This window comes from Electrophorus electricus, chromosome 18 (assembly GCF_041902795.1).
Source record: "Electrophorus electricus isolate QZ-2024a chromosome 18, ASM4190279v1, whole genome shotgun sequence".
Classification (NCBI taxonomy): domain Eukaryota; kingdom Metazoa; phylum Chordata; class Actinopteri; order Gymnotiformes; family Gymnotidae; genus Electrophorus; species Electrophorus electricus.
The window spans coordinates 14,439,063-14,455,250 of NC_137514.1; the positions used below are offsets into that span (position 1 = coordinate 14,439,063).

A 16,188-nucleotide genomic window follows, 5' to 3' on the forward strand; every position below is an offset into this window, starting at 1 on the left:
TCTTGTTGCTATGGCTCATATACCATTCAGCTTTAAGCGTTGCTTATCTCTTTCAGGCCGGCTGGTAAGAATCTTGCTTGACTGTCATCCCTTAATTGCAGGCAATAAAGCAATGGCAGGCAGTAAAGCAATTGCAGGCAATAAAACAAGAGACATCTTCCTGCTTATCTGATCTACGGTCTCACTCCCTTAAAGTTCTTTGCTTACATAAACATTTTTCCTAGGGAACAGGATACTGCTGAATGTATGTGAATCACTGAAGCACATAGTATTTCCTTTACAGCTAGTACCTTGCCAGGAAAGGACAGGGAATTGCCCTTCCACAGCCCCAACTTTTTTCAGGCAAGAGCTAAACGCTGTTCCCAGTTTACCTGGACAGCCCCTGGACCCCCAGAATTATCAGGGGCCCATCACTGGGGACGTTGCCCTTTGTTCTTCCAGCAGCCGAAGTACTTGGCCACCGATTTGCCGAGGATTAATGCGGTGCCAGAAACTTTCTCGAATGCCTGCACCCAAGGCGTGCCTGAGCGACCGGTCCAAGCCTATGTCGTCCACATACTGGGCCAGCTTTACCATGCACTGCTGCCCCCTGGGAGGGGGAGACCATCTATTTCCCAGTGGGCCCTAATGGCGGCCGTAAGAGCACATAAAGGAGGGGGGAAAGAGGACACCCCTGTCTAACTTCACTCACCTGCGAGACCAGTTTGCTGAGATGACCATTGATGGAGACACAGCTTCCCACCCCAGCGTACAAAGTCTTAAACCACTGAAGGAAGTAGGGCCCAAACCCTAGCTTTATCAACACCCTCTCCAGGAAGCCATGGTCCACTCCGTCAAACGCCTTCTCCTGGTCTAAGCTCACAAGCGCCAGAGATGGCATCCCGGATTAAGTGGAGGTTCCAGGTAGCCAATCTCCCTGGGATCCCACAGGTGTGGTTGCTGTGAATCAAGAGTGACATGGCCCTTTTCAGGTGTTCTGTCAGGGCCTTTGCGAAGATTTTCATATCTATGCAAAGCATAGTCAGGGGCCTCCAGTTGGCGAGATCTGTCAGATTGCCCTTCTTGTACAACAGCGAGAGTGCCCTGGACCGCATGTTCTCAGTGAGCCAACCTTACCGGTGCACATGCTCAGCTACCTCCGCTATCTTTGGCCCTAGGACATCCCAAACGGTAGAGTAAAACTACCGGGAGCCCATCCAGGCCAGGGACCTTACACCAGTTCATCTTGCCAAGTACCCCTGTCAATTCTGCCAGAGTGAAGGGGGCCTCCAAGCTGTCCCGAGCGGTGCTTGGAAGGCAAACTTTAACATTTGACAAAAACTGCTCCCCTACTTCATCGTCTGTGCGTCTTTTATTAAAAGGTTTACACTAAAAATCATGTGCAATCCCCATCATTCGAGCTGGGTCCAAATAGGTCTGACCTTCCGAGTCTTTGAGCGATGTAAAACAACATCGCTCTTCACGAGCCTGCCAGATCCTCTGAAAAATGGAAGCCATTTTCTTCGGCAAACTGCACTTTAACATCGTCACCCCCTGCAGAAGGCGGGCTGCCCCCTAAAAAAAAACCCCTATTCCCCATCACTGAAAAAGAGGCGGGGTGTACACCACATCACCATTACTGTCCCTTTTAAATTTCATAAGGAACTGGTGGTGCCCGTTCCAAATCCCCAGCTCATAGCAGACCATTCACTCTCCTGGGTGGACCTCCCCATATCTAGCCAGGAATTGATGCACTTCTGCTGCCGAAACGTGTTGGTTACAAACGTGGACGGTGACCATCCGCTGGTCTCTGTCCCACAAGGGTTCAATTGTGTATTCCTTCCCCAACGGATGGTCCCTCAGTTGGTCCTCCAGCTCCAGGACCCTTCTATAGGTGGCATCACTCGCCATAGTCACATCATAAAAGTGTTGCACACCATTGCTCTGAGCACAAATGAGAGCCCCAGGGTGCAGCCAAACAAGACCGCCTGTATGAATAGGACCCACTCTGTAAAGCAGGCCCCCTCCTCCGCGTTCCTCCAGCGGAACCAAGCCGTGTTAAGCAGGCCTCAGACACTGCACCTAGGTTCCCCCTTGATCTCTACTAAAAACTATAAAAAAAGTCCAAGCGTAGCATCGTCCTCTTCAAGTGTAAAATCCACAATACTACACTTGGTCTTAGCCAAAAGGCAGAGAAGCGATAAACGGAAAAGCACGCCGGCCGAAGGACTGGCCCGACGGGTGCGGTGGGCTGCACAGTGGCATGGGCAAACACACAGGCAAGCTACCTACCACTGCACAAGCGGTTCCCCGGATCTCCTTCTAAAACCTAAACCCCCACCGTAAACCAAGCTATAGTATCTGTCTTAAAAAAACTGATAAGTAGTTTTTTTTTCTTCTTTTTATAAAGGTTTGTCACAAATCCCATATATACACATTTCCTTATCGCCTTCATTTAGGCTATTTCATCCTGTCTTCAAACCCATAATACTTTGTAAGGTAATAAACCTATACAAACAAAAAAAAATCATTAAAAAATCAACGCTAAAACAATAAACCAATGAAACACAACCCTACTACCATAAATTTCCATATTAGGGATTCCATTACTCTAAAAACACATTGTCTCTAAAAGACTTTTCCTCTATTCCCATTCAAGTCCATCTTTCTTTCAGGATGAAGGAGAGTAGAGGGGAGGGGGCCAAACTTCTCCTGCAGTTCCCCAGCCCTCCTTCCATCATTTCCTGGGGCCAGTGGAAATCCTCCCCTTACCCGCTGCCCTCTCAGGCTACCTCTTCACTCAGGGTACATCTACAGGGTCCAAGGTCTGTGGTGGCAGGGACCCCCCTGCGTGTGGCCTCAGCCCCCTCCTCCGAATGGCTATGCCCAGTGCCCCCTGCAGCACAGATGTTACCAGTCTTAATGTAGCATGCAGTGGCACCGTCACATGCTTCCCCACCAACAGATTGCGAGAGGTCCACAAGCCGGCTTTCACACTACTAGCATGCAGAGGAATGTCAGAGTCCAATTGATTTTTGAAAGCTTTGCTGTTGCAGAGTTGCACACATTGTTGAAGTTCAATAAGAGAGCAGAGGAGAGGAGAGGAGCGCAGAGTAGAGCAGCACAACCGAGCCCAGCCCAGCAGTGGAGAGCAATACAGACCAGCTCCTGGTGGGTGGGGCCCGGGTCACTTTCGGGCAGGCATGACCTCCGCTGGCCCCAGAGGGCCATGCGCGCATCTGCCCACACCACGGTCCAGCACCCCGCGCCCGTCGGGCCGATCTTCTGGCCAGTGCGCTTTTCGGGTTATCGCTTCTCCACCTTTTGGCTAAAATCAAGTGTAGTATCATCTTTTTTTTGATACTGCAGCTTGTTTTTTTTTGCTTGGGGCTTTTAGTAGGTGGCCGGAGGGAACCGTTTGTGTAGTGGCTGGTGGCTTGTCCGCCGCCAGCATGTTGGAACCCTCTAGGTCTCCTTTGTAGGATTTTAAGTTGTTTTATTCCTTTCTGTGGTTATTTCTTGTAGAATTTTTAGACCTAGCTTTTCCAGGTTTGACAGAGTTTGGGGAACCTGCAGATGACTACATCTTTAGCACCTTGAGAATGGCTTGTCAGGGGGACAGCACCGAGGAGGCATCTGGGTTTCCAGATCTGGGAAGAACGGATGGGACACGGGCCTGGGGGGCCTCACCGAGAAATATTTGGTTATTAGTTTTAAATCTAGATTTTGAAAAAGTGTTTGATCAGGTCTCGCACCAATACTTGTTTCAGGTATTAAAAAAGATGGGTTTATAAAATGGCTGGGTTTGCTGTATAAGGAGTTCAACAGTAGAATTATGGTAAATGGACATTTAACGGAGGCGATTGATGTTTGCTCGGGAGTACGGCAGGGGTGCCCGCTATCTCCCTTATTTGTGGCATGTATTGAGCCGTTGGCACAGATACTGAGAAAAGACCAATGGATTAAAGGACTGGATTTTCCAGGAGGAGTGATAGCGACATGCTCCTTATATATGGACAACGTGACAGCTGATGCTACATCTGTACATAGAACTCAGAGAGCTTTAGATTTAATGGAATGGTATGGGAGGGCATCAAGTGCAAACCTCAACAGGAGGAAGTCTGAAGCCCAGCTTTTTGGGCCATGGGAGGAAAAATGTATAAATTTGGATGTAGATCTTAAGAAAACAAACATCAAAATTCTAGGGGTTAAATTTGATAGAGAGGGTGGGGGACAGGGTAAAGTGAGGCAGAGGTTGAGGTTTTGAGGATTAAGACAAAAGACTTTAGAAGACAAAATTTTAATAATAAAAGCAATTATTTTACCTTTACTTTTATTGATATGTTCTGTTTTTAGTCCCCCAAGACACTTTCTTTTAGAACTGGACGGAGCAGTGTTTAACTTCCTGTGGGGGTCCAAATGGGAGAGGTTGAAAAGAGAAGTGGTGAAGAAGAGGCCGGAGAATGGATGGAAAGGCCTTCCAGATCCGTACTTGTGTGTGGCATTATATATGAGATACGCCGAGACTGGTCTTCACAAATAAAACTGGGACAACGGTGCAGTTTTGGATGGGGTCTTATTTAAGGACTTTGGGAATACTAAATGTGGATCTATGGGAACCGGTATCATTCACATTGCCAAAAGAATATGATTTTATTAGAAAATTTGTAAGGAAATACAATTTGGAAAAAAAAGAAGGAGAGAGTTTTAATTAATTCAAAATTACTTGTGGCTTGTGTACAAGATCAGGAAGAAGTGAGCCCTATATTTGGGCTCACAAAGGGGGAAGCTCAGCAAGTATGGAGGAACGCGGTTCACCCAGCCCTCAGAAATAAAGACAAGGATTTGGCGTGGATGGCAGCGCACGATATTCTCCCGTTTAGGGCTGTGATGCACTCCCGGGGCATGGCAGCAACAGCAACGTGTCCATGTCCAAAGTCTGTTCTTATCAGTTTAATATCTGATATGTCGTCATATTAAATGGCTTTTTAGAACAGGGAGGCAAAACGGGCTTGCCAGGTTCAGCCCACGCATCGGCCTGGTATTGCAGTACCTCCAGGAATAGTGTGCATTCTTAAGCCTGTGTCAAAGAAAGAAAGAAAGAATGAACAAAAACAAAAGCGAGGGAATATGAACAAAGACACCACTTGAACAAATGAGCTCAATTGCGATGAAACTAAATGAAATAAATAAACAGAAGGAGAATAAAACGGACGTTGGACCCCTTTCTGCGGTTTTCCCACTTTGCTTTTTTTTTTTTTTTTTTTTTTTTTTTTAAACCATACTGCTCTTGGTGGGTGGGTGTAAAATATACACATCGGATGCCTACAGTGTTGGCCTTCCAGGTTCTGCCTCCTCCTACCATGAACAAACTCGCTAGGCTTTGGTCAGACGTACTCGGGTTCCTGTGCATTTCCGGCTATATCTCTGATTTCTCTTCATTCACGCATAAATCTTTCCTCTCCACGGCAAACTTTAGTAAAAAGCAAATGTCGAAGAGTCCAACTGATTTTTGAAAGCTTTGCTATTGCAGAGTTCAATGAGAGAGGAGAGGAGAGCAGAGCTGCATAACCAAGCCCAGCGCAGCCCGGCCCAGAAGTGGAGAGCAAACAGAGCAGCTCCTGGTGGGTGAGACCCGGGTCACTTTCGGGTAGGCGTGACCTCGGCCGGCCCCAGAGGGCTGTGTGCTCGTCTGCCCCCCGCGCCTGTCGGGCCGGTCCTCTGGCCGGCGCACTTTTCAGTTCGTTGGTTCTCTGCCTTTTGGCTAAGATCAAGTGTAGTATCGTGGATTTTACACTTGGAGAGAACACCGCTGTGCTTGGGCTTTTTTATAGCTTTTAGCAGAGATCAAGGGTGATCTTAGGTGTAGTGTCTGGAGGCTTGCTCTCCGACACCACATGTGATCCCTTGATCTCTATTATTTTATTTGTTTTTTAGCATTTTAAAATTAAAAAAACCTCTCTTAGCCCCAGCTCACCCGGACGATGACGAGGATCACAACAACGACAAGGCTGTGATGTGGTGCACCTCCCTCCCCCACTTTTCTGTGGTAGGGAACTGGAATTACAGCAGGGAGCCTGCCTTCTGTAGGGGATGCCAATGTTATGGACATCCAGCTGAGGGGTGCACGGATGCAGTTTGCAGGAATTGCCTAGGGCCAGGGCACCTGGCCAGAGACTGTAAAAATCCTTGCCAGTGCAGGGCATGCAGCACACTCCTGCCCCAGACAGGCAAGATCTTAAGCCACAATGTTGGCAGGGGACGGGAACGCGGCCCTGAATGTCAGGACTCCCGCAGAGGGAGGGACTGGTGTCTATTGAAGAGATGACAGAAGAGGCCCCCGCCCCCCCGCAGCCCTTATGACCTCCTTCACCAGCAGAGTCTAGGACCCTGGTCCCGGGCCACGCCCCTCGGCCTAACTTGGAGGCACCCCCCGTGGTAAGGCGAAGAGGAAAAGGGAGAAGGCTCAGAAAGAGGATGAAGGCTAGCCCCCCAAATGTGGTAGCACCCAAAGAGTAGCCCCCCCCAGGCTCTGCAGCCCTCCTTGCCCCCAAGATAGAGGACTCCAGTGAGTTGATGGAGGACAAAACACCATCACCACCAACCACATATGGAGGCAAGGAGGGGTCACCTAATGAGACCGCTTTTTTAGAATTTATGGACGATAATACAGAGAGGGGAGCTTCTCTTATTTAGTTGTTTTTTTTAGGGTGTTTTACTTGTTGTGATGTGATCTCTCCTCTTTTATCATGACAGATTTTATTATTTTAACCTTTAACGTCAGGGGGCTGCAGAATGCGGCAGAAAGGGCAGCAGTATTCCAGGACTCGGCATCTACCCCTTCAGCAATCTGTTGTTTGCAAGAGGTTCACCTGAGGGACCAGCGGGACAAGGCCCTTTTTTCACAACAATGAAAAAAGAGGTAAAGCCTACTGGAGTGTGGGTGGCATTCATTCCTCTGGCTTGGGTATCCTGTTGGTGGACCAACAGATGGCGCTGGTGAGGTCGGCTGCCATCACGACTGCTTCGTCCACACCTGGCACTTTTTTCGCTCTTTTCACTATCTTTTTCGTTCTTTTCGCTCTTCCCGCTACCCCTGACTTCTCCGCAGCCCTTCTCTACACACCACGGCACGTATCTCGTACAGCAGAGATGCCCTCATTTCTCTTAATCTACATAGCACTCACCTCAAGCCGTCTGTAACCCCGGACCCAAGATGGCCGACGGAGATCCTGAGGGAAAACGGAAGACGCGGCGCGATGAAAAGGCCGCACGGGAAGCGAGCCGGCGTCAGGAACAGGCTGAGGGCTCAGGCACACCGAGCTCCCTTACCTAGCATCCTGCTAGCCAACGTCCAGTCTCTGGATAACAAGCTAGAGGACCTCCGGGTCAGGATAAATTTCCAGAGGGACATTCGGGACTGCAATCTCCTCTGCTTCACCGAGTCGTGGCTGAACCCAGCGGTACAAAACCACGCTATCCAGCCGGCCGAGTTCTTCTCGGTTCACCGCATGGACAGGACGGCAGATTCGGGGAAGTCGAGAGGCGGCGGAGTGTGTGTGATGGTAAACAGCTGGTGCAACAATGCCAACGTTGTTACTCTCGCCTGCTCCTGCTCACCCAACCTGGAGCTGCTCACCCTCAAGCTTTGTCCTTTCTACCTTCCCCGGGAGTTCACTTCGGTCATCATCAACACCGTGTACATCCCACCTCAGGCTAACATGGACACTGCCCTGTGTGAACTTCATGAGGCTCTCACACAGTTTCAGGCACAGCACCGGGATGCTGCACTTATTGTGGTTGGGGATTTCAACAGCAATAACCTAAAGCGTGCGGTGCCCAACCTTTACCAGCACGTAACCGTCCCCACCAGGGGAAATAGGACACTAGACCGCTGCTACACGCCATACAAGGACAGTTACAAGGCACTAGCTCATCCACCGTTTGGTAAGTCGGACCACGCCGCAATCTTCCTCCTACCAAAATATAAACAACAGCTGAAACGGGAAGCTCCGGTTCAGAGGGAGGTCGCGCGCTGGACAGACCAATCGGTGGCCGCTCTGCAGGACGCTCTGGATGACGCGGACTGGGACATGTTCCGGCGCAGCACTGATGATGTCAGCGAGTTTACGGAGGCAGTAGTAGGATTTATTGGGAAACTGGTGGATGACACGATCCCAAGAATCACCATCAAGAAGTTCTCCAACCAGAAGCCCTGGGTGGACAGAACCATCCGCGAGGCTCTGAACTCTCGAACTGCTGCCTACAATGCGGGGATCATCAGCGGGAACATGGACGAGTACAAGCCCGCAGCATACGGAGTGCGCAGGGCGGTGAGGGAGGCGAAGCGGCGGTACGGGAAGAAACTAGAGACACAGTTCTAGTGGCTCTAGATCCCTGTGGCAGGGACTACGGATGATCACGGACTACAGGAGCCCACCCTCCGGACTGATGAGTGCGGATGAGTCTCTGGCGAACGAGCTGAATACATTCTTTGCTCGCTTCGAGGCTACATCTAGCAGCGCTAATGCTAGCAGCACAAATGCTAATGGTGCTAGTGCCTATCGGCGCAGCCAATGGCACATGCGCGGGGCCCACCATAGAACAGCGCCCTCTCATCATCACGGAGAGTGACGTGAGGAGAGTGTTTAAAAGGGTGAATACCAGGAAGGTGATGGGACCAGACGGTATCTGCGGGAGGGTCCTCAAAGCCTGCACAGATCAGCTAGCCCCGGTATTCACCGACATCTTCAATCTCTCCCTGACGCTCGGTATTGTCCCGTCCAGCTTCAAGCGGTCCACCATCGTCCCCCGTCCCGAAGAAACCTCGACGCTCCTCCAACCTCAATGACTACCGCCCTGTCGCCCTCACATCAGTTGTGATGAAGTGCTTTGAAAAGCTAGTCAGAGACTTCATCACATCTTCACTGCCAGCCTCCATGGACCCACTGCAGTTTGCATACCGCCACAACCGCTCCACTGACAATGCGATTGCACATCTACTCCACACTAGACTGACTCACCTGGACGAAGGGAGGGGAAATTATGTTAAAATGCTATTTGTCGACTACAGTTCAGCATTCAACACCATCCTCCCCTCCCTACTCACTACTAAGTTGGGAGATCTAGGACTGCATACATCCCTGTGCGACTGGATCTCCAACTTCCTAACAGACAGACCACAATCAGTCGGGTGGGCAACTGCGCCTCATCCACCCTCACCCTCAGCACTGGAGCTCCTCAGGGTTGTGTCCTAAGCCCCCTGCTCTACTCACTGTACACCTACGACTACACAGCCACTTCCAGCTCCACCATCATTGTCAAGTTTGCTGATGACACCGTTGTCGTGGGTCTGATCTCGGACAACGACGAGAGGGCCTACCTGTAGGAGATTAAAAACCTGGAAAACTGGCGCCAGGAAAATAATCTCCTCCTAAACGTCAGTAAGACAAAGGAGCTGATCGTGGATTGCAGCAAGAAGCAGGAGCGGCACTACCAACCTGTGAGGATCAGTGGAACCACGGTGGAGAGAGTAGATAGTTTCAGGTACCTTGGTGTTCACATCTCGCAGGACCTGTCCTGGTCCCGCCATACCAACTCCCTGGCAAAGAAGGCTCGTCAGCGTCTTTACCACCTCAGACGCCTAAGGGACTTCAGACTGCCCTCCAAGGTACTGCGGAACTTCTACACCTGCACTATCGAGAGCATCCTCACGGGGAACATCACAGTCTGGTTTGGGAATAGCACCAAGCAGGACAGACAAGCACTCCAAAGGGTAGTGCGTTCAGCAGAGCGCATCACTCACTCGGAACTTCCTGACCTGCAGACCACCTACTACAAGCGGTGCCAGACCAAGGCCAGGAAAATTGTGAAGGACCCCACCCATCCCAACAATAGACTCTTCTCTCTGTTGAGGTCAGGGAGGCGCTTCCGCTCCCTGAGGGCCAAGACAGAGAGGCTGAAGAGGAGCTTCTTCCCACAGGCCATTCGGGCCCTGAATCAGGGAAACTGATAAACTGTGGGGACCACCACCACCACCATGTAACAACTGTATATCTGTACATCTGTATATATAGATTTAGATTTATACTCAATTACCCTGTTACACAACAACTGTAGATATGGTATTATACAAAATGGTTCTGTACATTCTGTAGATTGTGTACATATATACCCAACCATATACATTGTACATTGTGCATATAATCATAATATACATATATTGTACATACATTGTTAATATATTTTTGTACATACATAGAATATATATATTTATCTGCATATATATAAATAAATATCTTTTTTTTTTCTCTATGCACCCCTGGTTATCTTCCTCAGTTTGGACAGCGCACTCTCCACCATTTCACTGCGTGTTATACTGTGTATGACTATGTATGTGACGAATAAACCGAACTTGAACTTGAACTTCGAGAGGGTAAGTCCCTTCACTATTTTACAAGGGAGGGCAATGGGGATTGACACCACCTGGAGAGGCCGACACCTAAGGGTAATATGTGCCTACACTCCAGTGGAGCTTCACATCCCACACTGGACATTGAGGAACTCGTTCCCAATCTTGATAAAACAGACATCCTTCTATTAGGCCCAGGAACTGCCAGGTCCTTGCTCTCTAGTTATTCAATGAACCTCAAATGATCTCCCCATCAGATCTTCTCTAACAGATAAAGATTGTGGCGATATGGAGCCCAGTCTCTTGTTTAAAACTAATCTAAATAATATTTCTGGGATCACCTTTCTCTACTTTAGGAACATGCTCTCCTCACTTGATGCAGAAAAGCTAGTCCATGCATTTATCACTTCAAAATTGGACTACTCTAATGCCTCACTAGCTGGCTGTACCATTAATTGCCTAAACAAGCTCCAGTTAGTTCAAATGCAGCAACCAGAGTTCTTACTAGAACTACAAATTTTGATCACTCCCATTTTAGCTATTCTACACAGGCTCCCAATAAGATTTTTAGGGATTATGTAATGTTCTAATAACCTACAAAGCACTGAATGGTCTTGGCTCCCAGTATCTTGGAGAACTCCTAGTGCATTATTATTCACCACATCTGCTTAGATCAAAAGGTGCAGCCTCTTTATTAACACAGAGAATAAGAAAATTTACCACAGAGGGCAGAGCCCTTTCCTATACTATGGAATAATCTTCCCGCAAGTGTTTAATATAAATATTGAATATTTCAATATTTATATTAAAAGCCATGTACAGTCAGGCATTATTAACTACTTCCATCTTAGATAATGGAAAATCTGGGGGTCCACAGGTATTGAGAGTTATGGTAAGGTTGGCTGGGTTTTGGTCATGTGCACACCATAAGGACAAGACTAGGACCTATAGAAAACTGGAGTACACATTAATTTCTTATTTTTCCCTTAAACTTGTTACTATTGTGATGATTTGTCAGCCAGATGAAGAGGATGGGCACCCCCCTTTGGGTCTTGGCTCCTCTCCAGGTTTCTTCCTCATGTTCTAGAGAGTTTTTACTTTGCCACTAACCCTTGCTTGCAAACTGCAGACTTGGCGATTTATAAAGCTGCTTTGTGGTATCAGTTGTAAGAAGCACTATATAAATCAATTTGATTTGTTTAGGTTCATCTTACTGCTGTATAAAGTAAGAATTTCACTGTGCAATGTAACTGTACAAGCATAATTTTTGACCTAGATAGACTTTACCTTAATGCTTTGGGTGAAATACAGCCACCTTGGATAAATTGTGGTCAACTATCAAAATCAATGACCACCACCACCACCACCACCACCAACTAGTCAACACAGTGATTAGAATTCATCAAACAGCAAATTAGAAGCTCATTTTCAATGCAATGGCATCACACCTAACAAACAGTGCTGTAGTGGGTCAACAACCCCAGAAAAATATTAAAAGATTTCCACACTGAAGTTTCTCATGGTTACAGCACACCAGGAGATGGACCCAATTGCATATAGAAAAATACAAGCAGGAAAAAAAAGGTAAATGGTTAGTCAGAAAAGGTTTACAGGAACAGGCAGAGAGTTAAGCACCAAACCCAACTGGACAAAACAGTTTTACAGGAGTAAAACATTTGTGCTTGAAATAAACAAATGGGAATTGGGGGGGGGAAAAAAAAAAAAAAAAAAAAAAAAAAAAAAAAAAACTGCAGTCACTACACCACAGAGAATAGTGACCAACAATGGTAAAATAAAATGTATTCCCTATAACAGAAGTAGAGAAAATTAAAAAGAACTAAACAACACCCCCCTACTTTTACATTACTTGTAAAAGCATATCCCTAACCCAAACATTTTTGGGAAACCTGGCCTTTGTGAAGCCCTTATATACACAGAGATCACCTGTTGGTGATTCCATTGATTACTGATTGGCAGCGCTTGGCCTCCCTCTAGTTGCTTGAGACCCAAACTGCAAGTGACTATTTATTAGCATTTTATCATTTTAAACAATGTATGTTTCCATTAAGAATTTCATGTACATTACAAAGTGTAAATATTTTTTTTGGCTTTTATGGCAATATTGGGAAGCAATAACCAGATTCTTCTTAGTTTTCCCTTTCAACATCCACAGTCTTGCACTTTGCCTTAACCCTGAAATGTAATTATGAGGCTCCACATGAAAAAACGGACTTTTCCATTTCTTTCAGCTGTGCAACTACATGAAATGTCTGGTCAATATGCTATATTTTAAGGTCTTCACTTGGCTGCATATTTTGTTCAACAATAATTCATATAATTAGTACATAGTTACAATTATGTACATATTCATTTCAATCTCATCACAATGAACAATAATAATGTTTCAAGGAAAATATATTTTGAAATGACATGACTGCCATGAATAAATTGATGAAATTGTTTATTTCTGTGTTTTGCTGTGTCTGCAGAAATAGAGCCTCTTATGTATCACCTATAATAAATAAATGATGGGCCCTGAAATAAAGGGAAAATTTGTGCCAGAGGCAGTGACCAGATGGTTTAGATTATTTGTGATATATACATATACAGTACAAAGAAATCCAGTCTTTGCATATCTCACCTTGTATGTGAGCTGGGGTCAAAGTGCAGGGTCAGCCATAATATGCCACCCCTGCTGCAAAGAGGGGTTAAGGGCCTTTCTCAGGGGCCCTCACAATCTTCCTTCTCATGTGCTTTATTTTAAGGAATTCTGATATTGATATTGATCTTTATAAGACTGGGTTGGACTACCACACTACTGCCTTCCCCATTTACACTGGGTTTTGGTTATTAGTTTGCTGTAATAGAGGCATGTATTGAAAACCCTATTAGATGACATTAAATTTATCCACAACTTCAAGTATTAAAAACTTTCCATTGTAAGTACTGACAAGTTATTTGCCAAAATTGCAATAAGGAAACACAGGTGAATTACTACTGTCCCTTGTTTTGTCTACAGGACAATGTGCTATAGCAAGTGCTCCTATAGAGTGTCATTACAAAATAAAACATACCAAGTATGTTTCCAGTATGACAGATTGATTCATGAGCACAGAGTGGCTTTAGAAAGTTCTCTATTTGTGTTATTTATTTATTTAATGCCAAATTTGTGGTTATGAAACAAAAATGTCATTGTAAAGTGTAAAGATCAGATTATCAGTAAATCTGAATTAAATTAACATTTGTGCTTGCTAAATTAAAGCTTGCTAGAGGATAATGCACCACTAAATTAGTAGATGTAGGGAATGATAAAAGATGGCTAGCTAAAAGAGGAAGCAAAAATACTAAATAAAATCTAGCAACAAACAACATTCAAAGTTTATAAAATGTGAAGCAGATTGATATAATGGTAATTGATGAAAAAGAAGAAAGTCAAAAAATGCTGTTCATTAACTTTTCATCTCATATCCTAAGCAGGGCATATAGCATTCTATTTACCTATATTTTTACGTAGACTTTATAATATTTCTTTGCAACTTAGCTAGCTGACTGTGGCATAACTAACTAACTGCAGCATGAATAGCAAATACCATTTTTGTAATCACCACTGTTTGTTTGTTTATAAGAAAAATGACAAACTATTATTTTCAATATTAATGCTGAAATGTTCCATGCAATGGGGCAAACATTTAGTCTACTAGCTAGCTGAACACTAGCTAGCTAACTTAAATAATATAGTTAATGTAGCTAGCTAAGATAGGTAGCTACACAATCTATCTCATGGTTTCCTAAAGGAATAGCTTTTCAGATCAGATTAGTTATTTCTTAATTATAATCATTCTCATTTGAATATATGATTGTGTAATTGTCATTGTCTATTTGCTAGTTAGCGCTCTAATGTGTGTGCGGAAGTAAACGCATTAGAAAGCTAGATAGTTAGTTAACTGTATGGCTGTTCGGCCAGGGAGTCTTCTATATATATATATATATATATATACATATATATATATATATATATATATATATATATATATATATATAATTTTGTTTTTGTTTTTGTTTTTTTGTTTTAGTTCAGCTATTTAAAAGCATGTATTATTGAGTTTAGTGGTCACTGCTTATTTATTTGCCAAGAGTTAGCTAGTTAACCTAAATGTCTGTCTAATTCAGCTAATGCCCTTTAAACTAGTCAAGTTAGTCCTGACAGTGTAACACATCCTCTGACCAAACTAGCTAACTATGTAGCTTCCTTGCTTGCAAGCTATCTTGTTAGATAGTTTGTCAATATGCCACTGAAGCATTTGGCATCGATCTTTACTTAAATTTGAGTTTTGAAATATTGTTTGTCATGTCACATAAAATTAAGTAATTGAATGATGAGTTAAAAATAACACATTTTTAAGGAAGTTAAGGTTAATGGACCATCCCACATGCAGTATATCTGCCATCATTCAAATAATAATTAAAATAGACTTGAAGTGGGAGTGTCAGATCTCAGCTTTGGTACAAGATATCATGGCAAAAAGAGGGCCACTCTGTACATCTGGGTCTCTCTTAATCAGACTGTAAGTTTGATGAAGATTGGAGTTAGTACAAATATACACTTTGTGGGATTTGGCCCCATTCGTATATAGTGCCATTGGACACATATATGCGCAAAGGGATTCCGAGCTCATTTGCGATCCCAATACACGCTAGGTTAAGTGATCGTAAAGACAGTGTTCACTAACCTTTGCTGACCCGATTACCATGGTCAATATACAGGTTTTGGGGCTCACTAGGGGTGCTCCTGTGCTTTCTTGCCCCTCACCCCACCCTAGATCCTATTTCTACATACAGATTGAACACCCTGAAAGCAGTTTGAGCACAGAGAAAGCTATAATCTCAAATCAAGCATATTGAATGGTATCATATATACTTGGAGTGGGATGGGCCATTCATTGGTCCACTACATCCCATCCCACCTGTAAGGGGAGGTTTGTCCAGCTGTCCTGTCTGCGTCTATCTAATGGAGCTCACTCTGAGTATACATGAATGGGCACCAAATGGACACCGGTCAAAAAATGTCAAGGAAGGAAAAAGGTCAAGGAAGGCCCAATTGGCCCCAAAACACAGCCATTCACTCAGTGGCGCCCCTTGAGGACAAAAATGGAAGTGCCTGACACCTAGATGTTAAGGAACAGGAAGTAGCTTTCCCTTACTTTTAGGGTCACATGCCTTCACTGGCAGGGTAAGGGAGGCTCCAGAGACAACACATTAAACTGCCAGACCCATAGAGTTTATGGAATAGGAAGTAGTTTTCCCTAATTTGTGGCAACTCAGCCTTCCAATATGTTATTTGGGGCACCCAGATGAGCCACCCATCGACACAACAAAGTCTGGGCCCCTCCCTAAACACTGTTTGTAAACATCGCACTCCAAGTATATTTCCATTCATATCTCATATACTAGTTTTGGACACCCTGTTTCTGATGATCTACGGGGACACTGCTTGAATATGTCATCCATTAGGCCTCGTACATCCCACCCATGAAGTCTCGTGACCCCCAGCGGTGTAATATAGGAGCCCCAAACTCGCTAGCTAGATACTAGACCTAAGTGAGTTGAAGTAGCCCTAGTTTGAAGTCTCTAGGTTAAAAGGTGTACTTACACCAACTCGTAACATAAGCTCTCATAGTCAATGCATATGAATAGGAGAGACCTAACCTACATTTCAGGGCCCTAAACACAACATAGGTGTCCAAAACACGCTAGCTAGATACTAGACCTAAGTGAGATAAAGTATCCCAAGTTTGAAG

The 16,188-nt window shown here is 45.2% G+C and overlaps 1 pseudogene; it reads left to right on the forward strand.

Moving 5' to 3' along the window:
* Positions 1 to 4,893: 4,893 nt before the first annotated feature.
* LOC145652246 (U2 spliceosomal RNA) lies at positions 4,894 to 5,054 on the forward strand (annotated as a pseudogene).
* The last annotated feature ends 11,134 nt before the right edge of the window (positions 5,055 to 16,188 follow it).